The following is a 17,428-nucleotide window of genomic DNA, read 5'->3' as shown; positions in this document are numbered from 1 at the left end:
ACGGCGACGGGATAAGAGTGGCGAAGTGCGGCGTGGATGCTGTTGGCACAACGATCGGTCACGCTAACGACAAAAGTCCACCGATAAAACATCCGGCGCGCGGATTTATCTCGTTCCGTTGTTGATTAAAAATATTTGTCAACGGTAATTCTTTAGCGCGACTCTACGCAAACAAAACTGTGATCTCCGCGTCGGATATTTCTCCGAGAAACGAAATATATCCCAATGGAATTTCCGGCCGTGAAATCCGCGTGAAATAGAATGTAATGGTACCAATTATGAAACATCGCAGAATTGCGTCTCCTTTTTGAAACAGTGGCATGAAAAAAGCGTTAAAAAAATAGACGGACAACAGTGTTCCATAATAGGTACATGTTCGTACTTTTCTAATTTACTCGTATTATTTTTTATTTCTATTAAATAAATTAGATGATTTATAACCATCGATCTATCGAACAAAAGTATAAATATTCAACAACAACACTTTCCAGTTGCAATAAAAATCAATAACAATTTTATACTCCCCCGAAAATCGTTCCACATTAGGTACAGTTCCTTATGGTTATTAGCACGAGTTTATCGCGGCCCTAGCGGCGCGCCGAGTAAATAAGTGCGCGATATTCGCCATTATGGTTGGTCACCGAAATTCCTACGTACACACCAACGAGGCTGCACCCGGTAATTCTGTTGTACGAGCGCCGGCCAATTATTATTACATCGATTTAGCGTCTAATCGTGTCCGAATATATATGTTCCCTGGGTCCGCGGGTTGAATCGACGGCAATCGATATAATTATACGCTCCGTGCCGCACTTCCAAGGAGGAACTAATTAGCGATCGATGTTTCAGTAACTTCCACAGGGTGGTTAGTTTGGCGATAGTTTGTCCACAAGTGGTCATTCTAGCCGGAGCATGATGAATGTCCAATTACGGGGATATATTCTTTCGATCGATGGTTACCGGAACTCGGAAATTGTGAAAGTTCAGCTCGGAAGATATATAGTTTTCGAACGCGAAATTCACCACTTGGAAAAAATGCTATTTGTCTTAATAGAATGCAGTGATGACTTCGCAGGTGGCAGTCTCGTGACTATATCGTAGAGGGCGTTCGCTGTCCTTACTTCGCGAGAAGTTCGACTTAGATCTAGTCAGCCATGTAGTTAGTGGTTAGAAATTAGTAATTTAATTTAATCTAGTAAAATAATAATTTAATAAAATTATAGTAATAATAATAACATAGTAATATAGTAGTAAAATGAACTTTGTTACATAAAATGGAAGTACTATAAGCCAGGTAAATTATTTTAAAATGCATTTTATGGATATGAAATTGTGACTCGTATCAACAGTTCCACTTTCTAAAATTTCACTAAAAACTCTATGATTCTCAACAATTTACCTCATATTTATATACATCATATTTCTACAGTGTCAAAGAATGCCGTCATTTCGTAAACGGCGATACAAAAGCTAACCAAACGAGCACGTGTTAACCTACAACAGGAAGTCTCGTCATCCGATTGACAAAGAGGGCCGATTGTTCGGTGAGCTAATGAAAACCGGCACGATTTTATTTGATCATCGGCATCGTTTATGCACCGCGCGGCGACGTAAATTCGAGGAGCGGCGAGCGGCGGTGGCGGCAATAAATGTTTTCACAGCGGTCTCCGCGCGCCCGGCGACAAGTCATCATTTTAACGATGAAATTGAATCGACAAGCCCTCGGGCTATGAAACCAACGCAACAACGACCGCGCGCGCGGAAGTGGTCAGGGAGGCACTTGGTCGATCGGGAAAATCGATCACGAAGCGAGGTCTTCGGCCCGTGTCCGATAAAAACTTTCTCAACGACCCTTTCCGGCCCGGCATTCTACTTCACGTCGCCTCCTCCTCCCCCTCGTCCCCTTTGTTCTTCTACAATATCTTTTATACCACGACCTCGTTTCCTCGAAGAGCTCGCAGCGACGGCGAGCGACGCGACGGGGGGGGGGGGGGCAAGAGAAAAAATATAGAGAGCGAGACGGCGAGGGACAGAGAGAGAGTAAGAGAGAGAGATAAAGAGAGTGAGAGACAGAGAAAGAGAGAGAGAGGGGGGAGCAGGGACTGGAGAGAACAGCTGAAACATTAAATTCTAAATGAAAAGGCAACGGCAGGACTTCGGAATTTCAGGTCGCGGAGAGAAAGAAGGCGGCGGAGGAAGGGAAAACCGAGAGAAGAAAAAAGGGGTGGGGGAAGAGGAAGCTGAGGAAGGAACAGGAGCGGCGGAGGAAGAAGGTGTCGAAGCGGAGCTGTGTAAAACGTGGACAGAATCTCTCGGTTGATTCACGTGGTCCTCTCGGCCATGTCGAGGAGCGGCAGGGCAAGGGCGCGGAGAGAGAAAGAGAGAAAAAAAGATATTCGAAACTGGTCGACGAAGAGATCTGGGCGGTTTATTCGACGTTCAAGCGTAAATGAAGTTCCGGAAGTGACGCGGAGTCGTGGCGAAAAAAAAACTTGTTAAAATACGATGCCGGGAACGTTGCTAGGTGACACGATATGGACGCGGGTCACGACAGGCCGACACGAGCCCCCAACCCGTAGAGGAGCAAAAAGACCTTGATGTTTTACTTTTCCTGCTCGACCTGCTTCCGAAGCGGGTTCCATTGAATCCTGATCGTTCCGCTAAACGATTATCAATTTATAATGGAACGTATCTGCCGTGGTATAGTCTCTGTTGTGCTTGGGAAGTAGGCGTGGCCGATGCGGGGCGAGGTGAGCCGGATCACCGATATCCGTGTTCTTTATGGTCTCAATATTTAATATAATTTCTAGCTATAGATTATTCATTACGGCTGTATCATTATATTATTGTTATAATTTATCATTGTCTTATTATTCTTTTTTGTTATTTTCTTTTCTCTATTTCTTTTCTAAATCTTTTTTAACTTTTTTTTGCTTGTAATAGACAGATTTTTCCGTCTGTAATATAATTATCGAAATTTGTCTTATCTTCTACGTAAACATATAAATCCCTATTAAATGGATTAATTTTATTTTTAGAAAAATCAAAGATCTGCGACAGCACGAATGAATCCTGAGAAAATATTTTATCTACGAAAAGGTGAATATAATCTACAAAAGCAATAATTGTTATTGCGAAACAGTCGTGAAATATCATTTTAGTGTTATCAAAACGGCAAAGTGACAATAGTTTCAATATCGATTCTTTCATTTCCTATTCCAGGTCCACACTATTACGATCATTGCAACCCTTTCAATTATCTTCGAACGATAACGCGCAAACCTCGCAATGAAAACATAGAGAAGACGTCCCAGTCGTTCCATAAAAATTGGTAACGAGGAACCGGAGAATTTTTTCGCGGGACGCGAACATTCGACGAGATGGAACGGGCTCTCTTCCCTTTGGTGTCATGCAATTTCGCGGAGGAAGTCGTTGAAGCTCGCGGGCACGGCCGCGGAGCGATCGCGGGAAAGCAATCCAAGAATTCAGAAACACATACAGGCGAGAGTTGTTAGATTCAGTTGTTATCAATAGAAGTTCTCTGTCCCCCTTCCCCTGTCGGAGAGAAAAATAACGTTTTCCGTATGCATTGCGTGTAACTTGGATGCGAACATGCGCCGCGGCGAACGAATATATACATATATATGTATATAGACGCGTTACCACGAACTTTGGAATTCGAGGCAGGGAAGTTTGTCCCGCGGGAATGATAGTCGAACCGCGCGGATGATGAATAACCAAGCAGAAATACGATCTTTGACGGTTCATTAGCCGGTTCAGCGCCCGACCGAAATTTCGCGTCTCCGGTAACGCTTCCTTAGTTGGTCGAAGTCTACGGATTACCATATTTAATTGTCGTCGGCGACAACATTCAGCCGAAGAGCAAATTATCGTAGGCGCATATGTTATTTCAATTTAATATGCGATAAATATGCACGGGATTTCGTGGAATTATTGGAGAATTTTAAGAATTCATTTTTATTGCGATATAGTTGAACGAAATGAATTTGACAATATTTCGGATGCGAAAGAGTTATAATACCACTCCATAAAATAAATATTAACTTTCTAACATTCCTTTAATTGATTAAATTGCTTTAACTATGTGAGGATTTTAATTTTTTAGTATAGTCTTACAATTCCGTACTAAATAATACAAAATTTGAATAAACTATTTTCGATAGTTCTTTATAACAATATAGTTTTTTTCACAATCTATAAAAGAACCGTTTCTGTAACATTAATTCTGCATTTGAAAATTGCTTAATTTTTAACGTGCTTCTGTTATTTATTATTTTATACTATATTCATCTTTACTCATTATTATACATTATATTTATTTTTACTTTGCAAAGTGGGAGCTCCTTAATTGACGACGTCTTCGAGCCTGTCAGCGAATGTTTTCTCCACCCTCGGGGGATATTTCGTGACAAGGGATGGTTCGCGTCATATTCCACGGGAAAGAAATTTTTCAAGTCGTTCGGAATCATTTTTTTTCTCGTGGGCGAAGACGTCGTTGCGGAAAACGCAGCGGAGGGAAACCGATGATAGAAGTGGGCCGAGGGTCCGTCCGGTCACGTAAGACGATAAATCATGCGGTTACTGCGTCTCTCCCCCTAGGTGCGCGCGAATGCGCGTGTGCATGAATTACGCTCCGTGGTTTATGCGTGCGAGCACATTCACGCTCGCGAAAGTGTGGCCGCGTTGTCTATGTATGGGTGGAACAGTGCTCTATAGGGGCAACTGCAGATTGCAGTCGGCTTCCACTGCGTTTACCTGCGACACTGCGGGCATTTAATAAGCTATTTTCACTATTACCTGTCTATGCCTACATTTTGATTTTATGGTGTTGCTATACGCACCTTAACAAAGTTAAATATTAACCCTTTGCAGTCGAAGGAATTTTCACTGCAAATTCAAGCACATTTTTCTGACTTACAATTTTTTCCATTTTGTATAACAAAGTGCATTTTATAAAATTAAGTCTTGTGACTTATATAACAGTTTCACTTTTATCTGTTTTTTAAATTAAAACTTCGACAGTATTGTCGATAAACAATGATTTTTCTACCAAAACGAAACGATTACATTTTTTGTCAAGATTATATCAAGATTAATTTGTTTGCCAAAGTTATGTCAAGATTAATTTCTTTGTTAATTCTAGTTGGTAAACGTATATATAAATGCGAACTTTTCGTAGTGTGAATTATATAAGTTAGAGGTATAAAGCTTCGCGAAACTGTTTCTTTGCTCGACGAAGGAGAAAGGAATTTAAATGGTTCTTTTAACGCTGCTCGCAATCACCTAACAATGGAGGCCGTATACACCGAACAAAGTCGAAGCTGGATGCAAATGAGGAGTACAGTTTAAAGATCGATGGTCGTACAGGAGCTCCACAAAACTTTAATAATCTTGCCTTTTGTTGCAATATTGCTTTTCGTTGTCAGGCAAAGTCATAGAATTCTTAACCTTTTCCCTTCGTGCGCCGCATATATGTGACATCCAAAATGATATGTATACAAGTGCCATTCTATATTATAATTTTGTATTTTAATAATTTTGAAGAACCTTTCATATTAAAAATGTTATTATACTTGTTACATTAAAGCAATGATTGTTATATTCATTTTCGAGAAGTACAATGACATTAGCGACCAGTACTTTCCGGTAGACCTAATATAAAACAACCTCATACAGTAAAGTCTCATTGGCTCTTTGAAACAAAGTCGCAGTTCTACTAGAAACAATCCAAAACTGATAGATACATCGTATAGACGTGTAATATCCAATAGACGTGTAAATTAAATCGCTGCGCATAGTTTTCGAATTTTGGCCAGCCAGTATCGCGATCGGTATCGCTCCGCGCGCCATTTCTCGTGCGATAAAAGCGAAACAGACGGCGCGCGTACAGCGAATTGTCTCCCAGCTAAGCGACTCCGAGCTCTTCGCGTTTGCAAGGGCGGCAACACACACTCGAGAGGGAGAGAGAGAGAGCATTCTATACGCCATTCGACGGGGGTATGGCTGGCATCCGAAAGGTTGCCGGGGGTTGTCGTCCGCCTCGTTCACGAGTTGGAAAACTCCCCTGTCGTTTACCAAATTGATATCGGCCGTCGCCCGGAAAGTTTCGCATCGCCGCATAAGTTTCCCCCTGCGGTGCCACGGCGAGGACTCCTTCCCCCACCCCTCCGGCTATACACGCGTATCCTCCGTCGCGTGAGCGCAACTTCTCTACGCGCGATGTACGAAGCGGTGGGGATAGCCGCCGCTCGACGGCGACGGGAAGATTATTAGCGCGGCAAGTTGCGCAAGAGAGTATCCTATCGCCGATAAAGTTCGGCGGCGCGCAGTTCGCGCGGGTGTACGAGAAACCGGGGCTCTCTCTCTCTCTCTCTTCGCCCGGTTATCGAATGACCGCGACCGATGTTGCGAAATTGTTTCGGCGGATCCGCGGAACTTCCCCCCAACTGCGATAACTACCGCGGAAAGTAGTTCCGATTTATCGGGCTCCGTGTGGGTCTCTTCGCGCTCGCCTCGAACTCTCGCCAGCCGATGTTTTATCATTTTTTCGTTTCTGTCGTCGCTACGCGACCAAGACTCAGGAATAACCGGGGAAATTTACTGCGCGATTGCGAGGCAAATGCGTGCTGAGCTGCGCGATAAACTTTTATGGTATACGAACCGCGTGTGCTACACGGCCGGTTACATATTTCCCGTTTGATTGAATGGAGTGAGGGGGGGGGGGGGGGGGAGTGAACGGTCGCGTAAGAGGGGCTGAGAAACGATTCAGCCAGATCTAATTTTCCTGATTGTGCTCCACGCGATATCCGATCGAAGCTTGAATTTTACACGAGACAATCTTGCCAGTTATTATAATTCGAATTTGCTGTTATGCCAGCAGCAGAAGGAAGAGGATCTTCTCGAGACTCCGTAGTCTTCGACGCTGAACGGTTAGAGTCTCTAACCCTTTACAGTATAATCAGTCCTCCATGACGAGGTTATGAATCCGGCTGAAATTATTTATATAATTTTATTTTTATAATTTGATTATATTATATAATTTTTATTTGTTCCTTTCGTTTCGTCTTCACGTCTCAATATTTTATATATTTTAAAACATTCCCATCGTATGTAACATAGCGCACTTTTATGCATAAAAAATTGATTCTGGCGACTCATAACAACATTTTCACTATTTAACAATTTTTTAAATCTAAACTTTGTTATAAAAATTGTCTTGGGATAGGACAATTATAGTGTCGCCTTAAATTCACCACTCGATTGCAAATGGTTAATTATGGAGTGTGGATCCACTTTGCCCTTCATACCCGGTAAAAAACCCTACACTATTGATCGCGGAGTGTGGATGAAGATCGCTTGCGCGGAGCAATAGAACGGAAACGTTTCTGATGGGATAAGAATTTTAACAGTATTGCACCTACTCGATTGAACAAACAGTATGGTCTTCCAGTCTCGCACGTAGAACACGGTCCATTACTGACCAAACAGTAGAAAGCCTGGCCTTCTCTACGTATAGCCAGTAGTAGAGAACTATCTTTCCGGCGGACAAGTACGACTATAGCGTTGATTATACCAGGTCGGGATTGAGCGCGTAGAGTGTAGTAGAGTAGAATGGTATTGCCTGCGGCCGAATGCGTAAGTGAATTCGCTGATACGAAAATTGCGGGAATTCTATTGTATTGTACCATATGCTATTGTATAAGTTCTTGTTGATACAATATTAAGTGAATTATTTAGAAAAATAATTTAACACCTTGCGCTATGATTTTTTCGGAATTGGTCATTAGCAATTTTTGACATAACCTTGACATAATATTATAGTAGACATGAGAAACATAACCTTGACATAATATTATAGTAGACATGAGGAACATAACCTTGACGTAATATTACAGTAGACATGAAAAACACAATATTATAGTAAACATGAAAAACATAACATTATACACTAAACATAAAAAACATAATATAATAGTACACACAAAAACTATATTATTATACTATACATGATCGACCCTCTGTGCAAGTACAATGAAAAGGTCGCGAGCAGAATCGAGCGAATCGGGTACGTGACTGAAATCTGGAATAACCGGGAAAATGATTCTAAAAAAGTAAAAAAATCGTTGTTGACAGATCAAGTGCTAACTGCTGAAAAATGGTTCGAACAGCGACCGAATTGTATTCGTTTCGGCCGGTCAACCGGTCTCCACCGCCGAAACCGCGTGCGCGGCCATGGGAACAGTTATGAAATCTTTGTCCGACGTTACACACAATCTGCCCCCGTCCCCGGTTGATAGATTTATCTGGCGCCGGCCATCATCGACCCGAAACGATTGCGTAATTAGTCGCGAGCGAGAGAGAGAGAGAGAGAGAGAGAGAGAGAGAGAGAGAGAGAGAGAGAGAGCTTATTCGAAAACAGTCAGACGGAAACGCGGCCGAATACGTTAAAACGGCGGACGCGCGCGCGGCCGAACTAATTAAAGGGATCGTGAAAAATGTATGCATCGATAAATCATCAATGTCTACGGTCATGACTAATGGGGATTAAAATATCTGATTCCGAGTAAATTGCCGCGGACGCATTGCTCCGTCGGGGGGCATCGCCGATAAACGTCAATTAAAATGCAACGGGTCCTGTTAAATGAGCACGCGAGGCTTGTCACGTGGTCGCTCTAGAATTCAACCAGTGACGATGATAATTGTAGCTTTTATTTTTATTTTCGTCTATCGTTTCAATTTGTTTACTTGGCACTGTCATTTGCGATCGAGCAACGATAGCTTTTGCTAATCGATTCGTCTACTTGTTATATTAGCGACGCGCATAAATGATTTTACAATGCAAATTAATTTATTATAACCAAAGTCGACATACTTTCTAGATTTTCTTGTAAGAGATATATTTTAGAAACAAATGTACCAATGGAAAGTTTCGATATTTTCTATTATTTATTAACGTACAAGGATCGCCTATTTAATATTTTAACCCTTTGCACTCCAATCATTCTAAATCTAAATTAATTCCGTATGAGTTACAGTATTTTCATTTTATATGCCTTCTTAGTGCAATTTATGCACACGCAATTGACTTTATATAACAATTATACCTTCAACAATTTTTCTAAAAATAAACAAATTTGACGGTGTAAAAATTTAATTAGATCATCGTATAATTATCTCAAGCTCAGAGTCACCATTCGAGCAGAAAGGGTTAACACCTATATCGTTATTTTATAATAATATAAATGAGAAATTAATAATATGCAAAGTAAAGTATATCGAGCTATTTTTCAATTAATTTTTAACTTATCCACCGTATTTACATTGGCTTGACGAAATTCTGTTTAGCGAACGCCAACTTAGCGAGCGGAGAGCGGGGGTCGTCAAAGAGCGCGGACACGTTGTCCCGGTGTCCGTGATCAACGCGGTAGAACTTCGCGGGGCAAGAAACTATTTCATTCTTCAAGATTTGAAAGACGCTAACAAACTTCTTCGGACGGGGCGTAGTAGATTACACTCGGAAAAGTTTGCCGTGTCATCCCCCGCTACGCGGCAGTTCCCCCGTACAGAAATGATACGCCAACCAAGCAGCCGCGCGATACCAGGAATCGCGACGACGAGGAAGAACAGAAACAAGGTACGCGCGCGCACACGTTCTTCTACGACTAACTTTATTAATAGTTCACCACCGAAAGCCTCCTTTCATAATCCACCACCTCCCCCCACTCCAACTACCGTCGAAGATGCTATGAGCATGCAGAAACAGTTTTTGTTTGGGAATTTTAGTAGTTCGCGAGTTTCGCCCGCGATGAAACAGCGATATTCGCTTTTTGGGATCGCTGGAAGATTAACCCTTTCGCCGCGGAGCGCGTTACCGAGTAGTCGACGCTCGGGTACAACAATTTTACTATGATATTTATTATATTTAGTAATGTTTTGCTTTCTAAAATATGACGAAAGTTTGTGATCAGAATTTATTTTGTTAAATATAGTCAACTGTCTGTTGATTAACAAAAGTATCTTATCTAAACTGTGAAAGAAAAATATGTGTGTATATATAGTATATATAAATTCGATTTATATACAAATTTATATAAAAAAAAAACAAGCTTTTATTATATTCTTCGATCCGAACATATACGCCCGTTGGAGCGAAAGGGTGAAAGCGTGCCCCCGCGAAGAATCTCGCACACCGTGCACGGCGAAAGTATTCGAATATAGACAATATAGACAATTAATTGCGCCGACGTGGTAGCGTTCTAACGAGCTCCATAATCAAGCCGGCTGATGAAATATCTTGTTCAAACAAGTCGCCCGAATAAAACGAACGTTCAATATTATATCATTAAGCGGCCGTCACGTGGAATTACGTCTGCCAAATACAATGCGTAATTACTATTTTATTGGTCGTTCGATCCGTTCCGAAAACGCGGACGGAGCCGAGATAGAAAAGAATTTTAATGAACGAGCGGCGAATCGGTTTGCGAGATCAGTGATTAAATTACAATTTCGTGGGACGTTTACAGTTTATTCGTTTGCTTCCGAAATAATCTCGGCTCGCGGCGAGTTCGTATAGAAATTTCGAGAATTAATACGCGATGGGAACAAGACAACGTTCGTAACGATTGTTTTTGTAATAATAATAATCTTTATTTCGGAGTCACAGCCATGAAAAAATGTGGACTTGGTTTACAATTTTTAAGTCAATTTTACTCTAAAGAAAATGTTACTATTAATTGCTATATTATGTAATACGTGTCTAATGATTTTATCGAACAATTATTATTATTATTTAAAATTAATAAATATTATATAAATTTCAATTATTTAAAATTGTTTTTGAGATCGTTTCACACAAAAATCTTTATCAAAATCGTGATCTACGAGCACAAAAATCTATAAACTATTTTATTCTATATTGTTCTAACATAACCTAGACATAAACTATTTTATTCTATATTGTACTAACATAACCTAGACATAAACTATTTTACTCTATATTGTTCTAACATAACCTAGACATAAACTATTTTATTCTATATTGACTAGTACTCGTTTCCTATAGTTAATTTTCCTATAGTGTCACCGGTGCATCGACCATGGAAATCCTTCGGTCCATCGAAAGTTATCGAATTTCGCGGGCGACAATTGCGATTGTTAATCAGGCTAACAAGTCTTTTCTAGCGAACTCTGCGCCGGTGGCCGATCGATTTTCGGCAATCGAATCGCGATTAATTTGTTCGGAGGGTTCCGTGACACCCCGGTTCCGTTCGGGCGTGCACAGACCCCGAACGACATTCTATTCGAAGAAATTTCTTGCCTCTCAATTCCGTTAAATTGCTTCGGCTACCTTTATTAAGCACCACTCTCGCGTTGCATCCTGAAAGACCCACCCTCTTCTCGGCACACACGCACACACATACGCACGCAAAGCGGCCGCCATTTATAGATCTGAACGCGTATCTATTCCCAGAGCAATGTTCATTAACGTTTTCCTAGAAATATGGTTCACTTTTGGTCTTCGAGCAATGGGTTGTCTAACCTCGAGTGTGTTCGAGCACTCTCGTAAAACAGTTGACGTAATTAATTATGTAATTAGTAATGTTCTAGTTGACGTGTATTATATGGCAAAATGAATTTTGTGAAATTGAAAAGTTTTAATCCTTTAGTTTATGCGAAGGTAAAACGTAGGCAGATATAAAATAAAAGTTATATAAAAGGGAATATTATATTGATTATTATTATAATATATTATATTATATTGCTATATAAAATATAAAATAATGCTGCACAATATTAAATTCCTCGAATATAATACAATACGCATTACTATACAATACAATAACCCGCGGGGGTTATTCAATTGTCCCAGCATTTCCGTGTGCGTAGTTGGCATGATTAATCATTCTATTAACACAATTTTGAAATTCACATATTACGCGATGACAAGAACAAAATAGCATATACAGAATAAAATAGCATGTAACAATCTCAATTACCCTCTCCATTAACATAAATCGCAATTACAATGAACGAAGAAGGGCTTAAAACACTCAAAAACAGCAGAGTTTTTCGAAGAGTTTCGAATGTAAAAATTCAAGGATTTCACCGTCGCAAGGATTCAAAGTTCTAAAGTGCGAGAGTCGGCCAGCTTCAAAGTTCCGCCGCACCTAAACTCTCACCGTCCTGCCGGAGTCATGAAGCCTAAACTCCCTGATACTAAAGCTTCAAAAGCTCCGAAGCCCCAAGTTTCTTCTAACAACCGAACCGGTTAGTGGATTACCGTTGTTTGGTACAAGGCTCGAGCCGACTTGAGCCAATAAACGGGAAACGCCGTTAGCAAACCGCTTCGCCTATCATTTGAAGCCCGTTTCGGTCGTAGTTTTACTACAGCGTCCCACAAGCTCCTTCATTTTTTTCATTTGAAATTAATGGACGATATTTGTTGTTTCAGGTTGATTTATTGTTATATATGAGCTGTTTTGCGCTATAATGGGAATATAGCTGGTCAAGATAGCTCTTTTGGATCTAGGCTTGATATGGCTTCGAGTGGGCCAAACATAAACATCGCGAGTCAGACTCGCGAACAGATACTTGGACCAAACATAAATATCGCCAGTCTGAGTCGCGAACACATACTTGGGCCAAACGTAAACATAACAAGCCGAGCTCGCGGACTGATTTTTTGCCCGTTACGCTCGTGACTGAATGTTAGTTCCTCTCAGTACCTCAGAACAGTTAGTCACGATTCTTGTCGTTGCTGTTACGTAGCAGTTCAATTATTAAAATTTAAGAAACCCCTTCAAAATGCAAGGTACAAAAGTGTGTAGTGAAGGCCGTGATATTTTAGTATCGCGTAAAATTGACTATATCACGGGCATTGCGGGCATCTACATTTCGGATCGTATTGCGACTGTTTACAAACGTCAGTCTGGTCTGTTCAGCGCGCGTTGATGCGGACCGCTCGGGCCCGAGTTTCGTCGAACTAAATGGCACGGGAAGGGATTAACGCGAACCTTGGCTACAAAGCTTGGGTTTGACGCGTGTCGCGTCAGAATAGTCGAAGAAGCGTCGTCGTAAAAAGAGGGGAGGTGGACCAAACAAGAGGGTAAATAGAACAAAAGGGGTCCGAGCGGGTGATTTCGATGGCTTCGTAAACCGCTTTCCAGAGCGGAGATATTAACGGGCGGCCGGCGTGTGCGGCAGAATTTATGGCGGTAAAGCAGCGCGGCCCCTGGCAGGCCTCTCTCCGCTCGTACCAAAACCCGTTAATACCAAAGACAAACTCGGGCCGGAAGCTCGCGTTTCCCCGGGTGCTTAGAGAAACGCGCGCGTGGAACCCGGCCGCGTTTCCCGCGGCCAGTTCTTCGACCGGGGAGGGGGGGTCAACTTGGCTCATATTTACACACGGCAGATCCAAGTCGACGACCGGGTCTCTCCGCGCCCGGATCGGATTGAAATTTATCGGCGAAGGACTTAGTCGTTAAGGTGAAACTCCCGTTAACGACTGAAGGAGGCGGCAGAAGTTTCTGAATGGCCCGGTACCACGGTCGTTCTGGTCCATCAACGCGCGGTCCGGACTGGCGCGATTTTTCATTCGCGGTCGACAAAAGAATCCGGCGGTCGTGAATGACTCTACTGACCTCATCTCCTAATTTTTATTGGTTTATTTCTATCAATTTGACAATTCTATGCGGCAACTTTTGCGTCGAATTCTTTCACTATATTTATGATTTTTGCCAAAAATAAATATTTTTCTATATCGAAGTTATCTACTAATAATTAATGATTTTCACATTTCTTTCCATATTTTATACAAACCCTAGATTTTCGTATCATTTAAGTCTTTTTATACTAATAACAGCAACGCTATACCCTTCACCCTCTGTGTCTAATAAACATTTTAACAACCCTCGTACAAATTTTTGAACTCATCTCAAACTTTGCCCATATAATTCCACCGTGCCACGCTATTTACATTGATAATAAATCTCGCGTAACGCGCGTATTCAATCCATAGAACTATCCCGCAGTAAAGTTTTAAATATGGGCTGGTGTATTTCCACACGGCGAGTACTTTCTACAGGGCGGTTGAGTAAGTTTTAATGCCCGGGGCGCTTAAGGGTTCATTTTCATTCGTGTATCGCAATTAGACCGGAGTAATTGGCCCCGCCGACTAATTCGACTGTTCGAAAATCCGAAGAATGCCCGGGACGAACTTTCTCAACGAGCTTCCGACGAATTGATCGCGTCGGCGGGACGGGAAAATGTTCGCGGGTTAGGAATTCGAGACAACGCGTTAAGCTCCGTACAAGTGGGATAGATTACGTCAAGGCGAGAGGTTTAGAAATGACTTAGACGGTACGGAACACTTTAGAGATTCAGGCGGTACAGTACAGAAAACATAAAGAGATACGCGTGGAGGTTAGGTTGCGCGTGACAAATAAAGTTAGCATTCCAAATAAATTATACTTTTCGGTTTATTTAATAATTTGTGTCAACAGTTGATACGTCTGTGAAACATCGATTAATCGGCATTTTCATCGTTTCGCTTATTTATTCCAACAAGTGAACAGTATTATTAGTCCTTCGAACTGTTAGGCTTTCGAACAATAGTCGGCACCAAGTGCGATATTCGATCATCCATCTGACGAGTCCTCAACGCACGTTTCTTTTTCGCGAAAAAATCGAGGCCTTTTTTTGCAAGCGAATTAGTCCGGGGTAAAAGTTACGGTTTAATTTCGAGCGGAAAGTGTAGAACGCCGAACTTCCGGCCGCGGGAAGTTTAGAGGCTTCGCGGCGGTAATCCGCGGCGCTCGTGTTGGATTTAATGTCAAGAGGGGTCGGATTGCTGTTCGCCTCTCGCTGCGAGGATCTTTTAATGAATTCGGTGTGACGAAACAGTGACATCATTTACTCGAGATTAAAGCTGAATCGGGCGGCAAATGAAATCTTCTCGGCAGTCGTTCGACACGGACGAAAGTGTTTTGAGTACATTGTACGTCGCTATAGTTGGTTTTAGTGCGTCGGTCGACTTAGTTCTTTTTTCGACGAGACTTAGCCTCAATATAACAAACTATACTAAGTACTATATTATAGCTGGTCAAAATAGCAATTTTGGGTCTAACCTTAAAATGGCTTCGATCCACAAAATACCAACATTTTTTGGTAAATTTATTTCATATATGATTTGATGACACTCAGAAAATTATTTCATATTTAACGTTGAAATGGCATCGATTGCAAAGGGTTAATATATGTCCGATCGACGTGAAAAGATATTACGAGAAACCTGGAGCACTTTCAGCGACGAATCCGCTCTGAATCGCGATATCGATATGTAATTTCGTAATCGACTCTACAGAATAACTGCGGACACGCGCACGCGTGCGCGTCGCTCCGGTTCTTGAAGCAACCGATAAAAACAAAATGGATCGAATTTATTAGCGAGCGTATAATCAAACAAAATTACACACATCCATGCGGGCATCGTTAGGCGGATAATTAAATCCCGTAGAAAATTGCTCCGCAGGGAGACCTGAAAATTCAATACGAACCGGGGCACGCAGGACGCATATGGGGGACCCGATTCCCGCTCGTTAATATATCAAAAGAATCGGTCGCGTCGCAATTATAGATCCTACTTTTACGGTCTGATAAATAATTCCCGTGCGCCGGACGCCGTTGACGGCGAAACTGCGCCGCGAACCGTTTACCTCTGTATTACTTACTGCTCACGAATTCCGTCTGTCGCGAACCCCCCCTCCCCTCGTCCTTGTTTATTACAATTTGACCGGGGATTAATCATTCCGGTTCGTATTTATTATGCACCGACCTCGGAGCAACGTTTAAATAATTCCGTTCGAAATGCGACTTTTTTTATCCGTGCCTCGCCCCATCTGTCGACGGACCCTTCATTATGTATCACGCAATCGCGGCACGAAAACACGTGACTCGCGCCTGACCTGTGACGTCGCGTCGGCAGAGTTTCGTTTCGGATTGAATGTTTAAAGGGTTGATCGAATTGGCCTCGATTACGGCGCATTAATTAACAAATTGCAGATTGATGCCTTTATGGGTTAGTAAAAATATCTGTGGTTCAAAAATAAAAAAAATAATCGGCGTTTGTTAGGTGACGCATTGGACAAATGCACCCTTTGCTGTATCATACTATAGCGACTACCCCGACCTGAATTGTTTTAACCCATAACTCCGTTATTATTGCATTCATGAAAAAATACCAAAGGAGAAAGTTAAATGACTCAAAGAGAACTACATCTGTAGGCCTTTACATTTTTTTAGACGCGGAAGTGCATATGCAATTAGCAATTGCATAATTTGTTTAAATAAAAATGTATATATTTTTTTACACAGATCGATTCTTCAGTTCATTCTACGTAAAAAATGATTAGGGTACCATGGCGAAAAAATTATTAGATCTCGAGATATTTTCATTACTAGATCTCGAAATCTAATAACTAAAATTTTTACATAATAATTAAAATAATAAAATAATGCAAATTTGTTTACCATGGTACTCTTTATCAAGTGTAATACGTAATTAATACTGTATATAGCTGTACGAAAAAAATTCATATTAAGAAAAATGGTAATTTTCAATTCGCTTGTATTTCAAATTATACCAAAACGAATCGCGCGTCGTCCACGGGGATACGATAATAGAGAAAAATTGCGGGAAAATGAGGGTACGTATCGTGCTTTTAGCGGACCGCGCGCGCGCGTTCATGATATCCACCGTGAAAAGTATCGTAATTTGAAAAATATATCAGACCAGCGCGGGGCGGCGCAGCTTTTAACGAGCACTTTCCCCGAGACAGTTGCAATTTCTTGTTCCCGCAGCAGAAAGAATCGAGCGTGTCAGCCAGAAAGAATGGGACGTCACTGTTCTTTATAGATGGCCGATTATTACGTCACCGGGTGTTATCTCGCAGGAAATTGGTTGGACACCGTTAGGACTGTTCGACACATAATTCATGGCCGTTTCTCTTTCACGATGCTAAAATCCTTGAAAATAATTCGGTTCACGTTCCACGTAATTTACGATTACTTTTATATAGTCCGTCGATTTTTAGTTCTTTAATCTGCCTTTTAGGCAGGAATTAAGCAATAGAAATTTTCACGATTTTAATAACAAATTTTTATTCCAATTCGTTACTGTCGAGGTAAGTATCAGGTTGGAAACTATGAAACGGGCGTCGCACCAATACAAAAACTAAACCAAAACGCCCGTTTAATAGTTTCCAACCTAACAAATTTATTTTTCACGGATCTCCGTGTCTAATAACCACATGCCTCCCATAACCTTAACATAATCACGTGCATCGCACAATCGTGACATAACCAAGTGCTATAACTTTAACAGAACCATATGCTTTGCTCTTCAATTTCA

At 41.4% G+C, this 17,428-nt stretch overlaps 1 protein-coding gene across 1 annotated transcript in view; it reads right to left on the bottom strand.

Annotated features, from left to right (window-relative positions):
• Nlg-5 (neuroligin 5) overlaps window positions 1-17,428 on the bottom strand; it is a 230,878-nt gene that overhangs the window by 68,037 nt on the left and 145,413 nt on the right. The gene's annotated exons all lie outside the window — the stretch shown is intronic.

This window comes from Augochlora pura, chromosome 7 (assembly GCF_028453695.1).
Source record: "Augochlora pura isolate Apur16 chromosome 7, APUR_v2.2.1, whole genome shotgun sequence".
Classification (NCBI taxonomy): domain Eukaryota; kingdom Metazoa; phylum Arthropoda; class Insecta; order Hymenoptera; family Halictidae; genus Augochlora; species Augochlora pura.
Note: the sequence above shows the minus strand (reverse complement) of the source record. Positions and strands in the feature narration are given on the sequence as shown.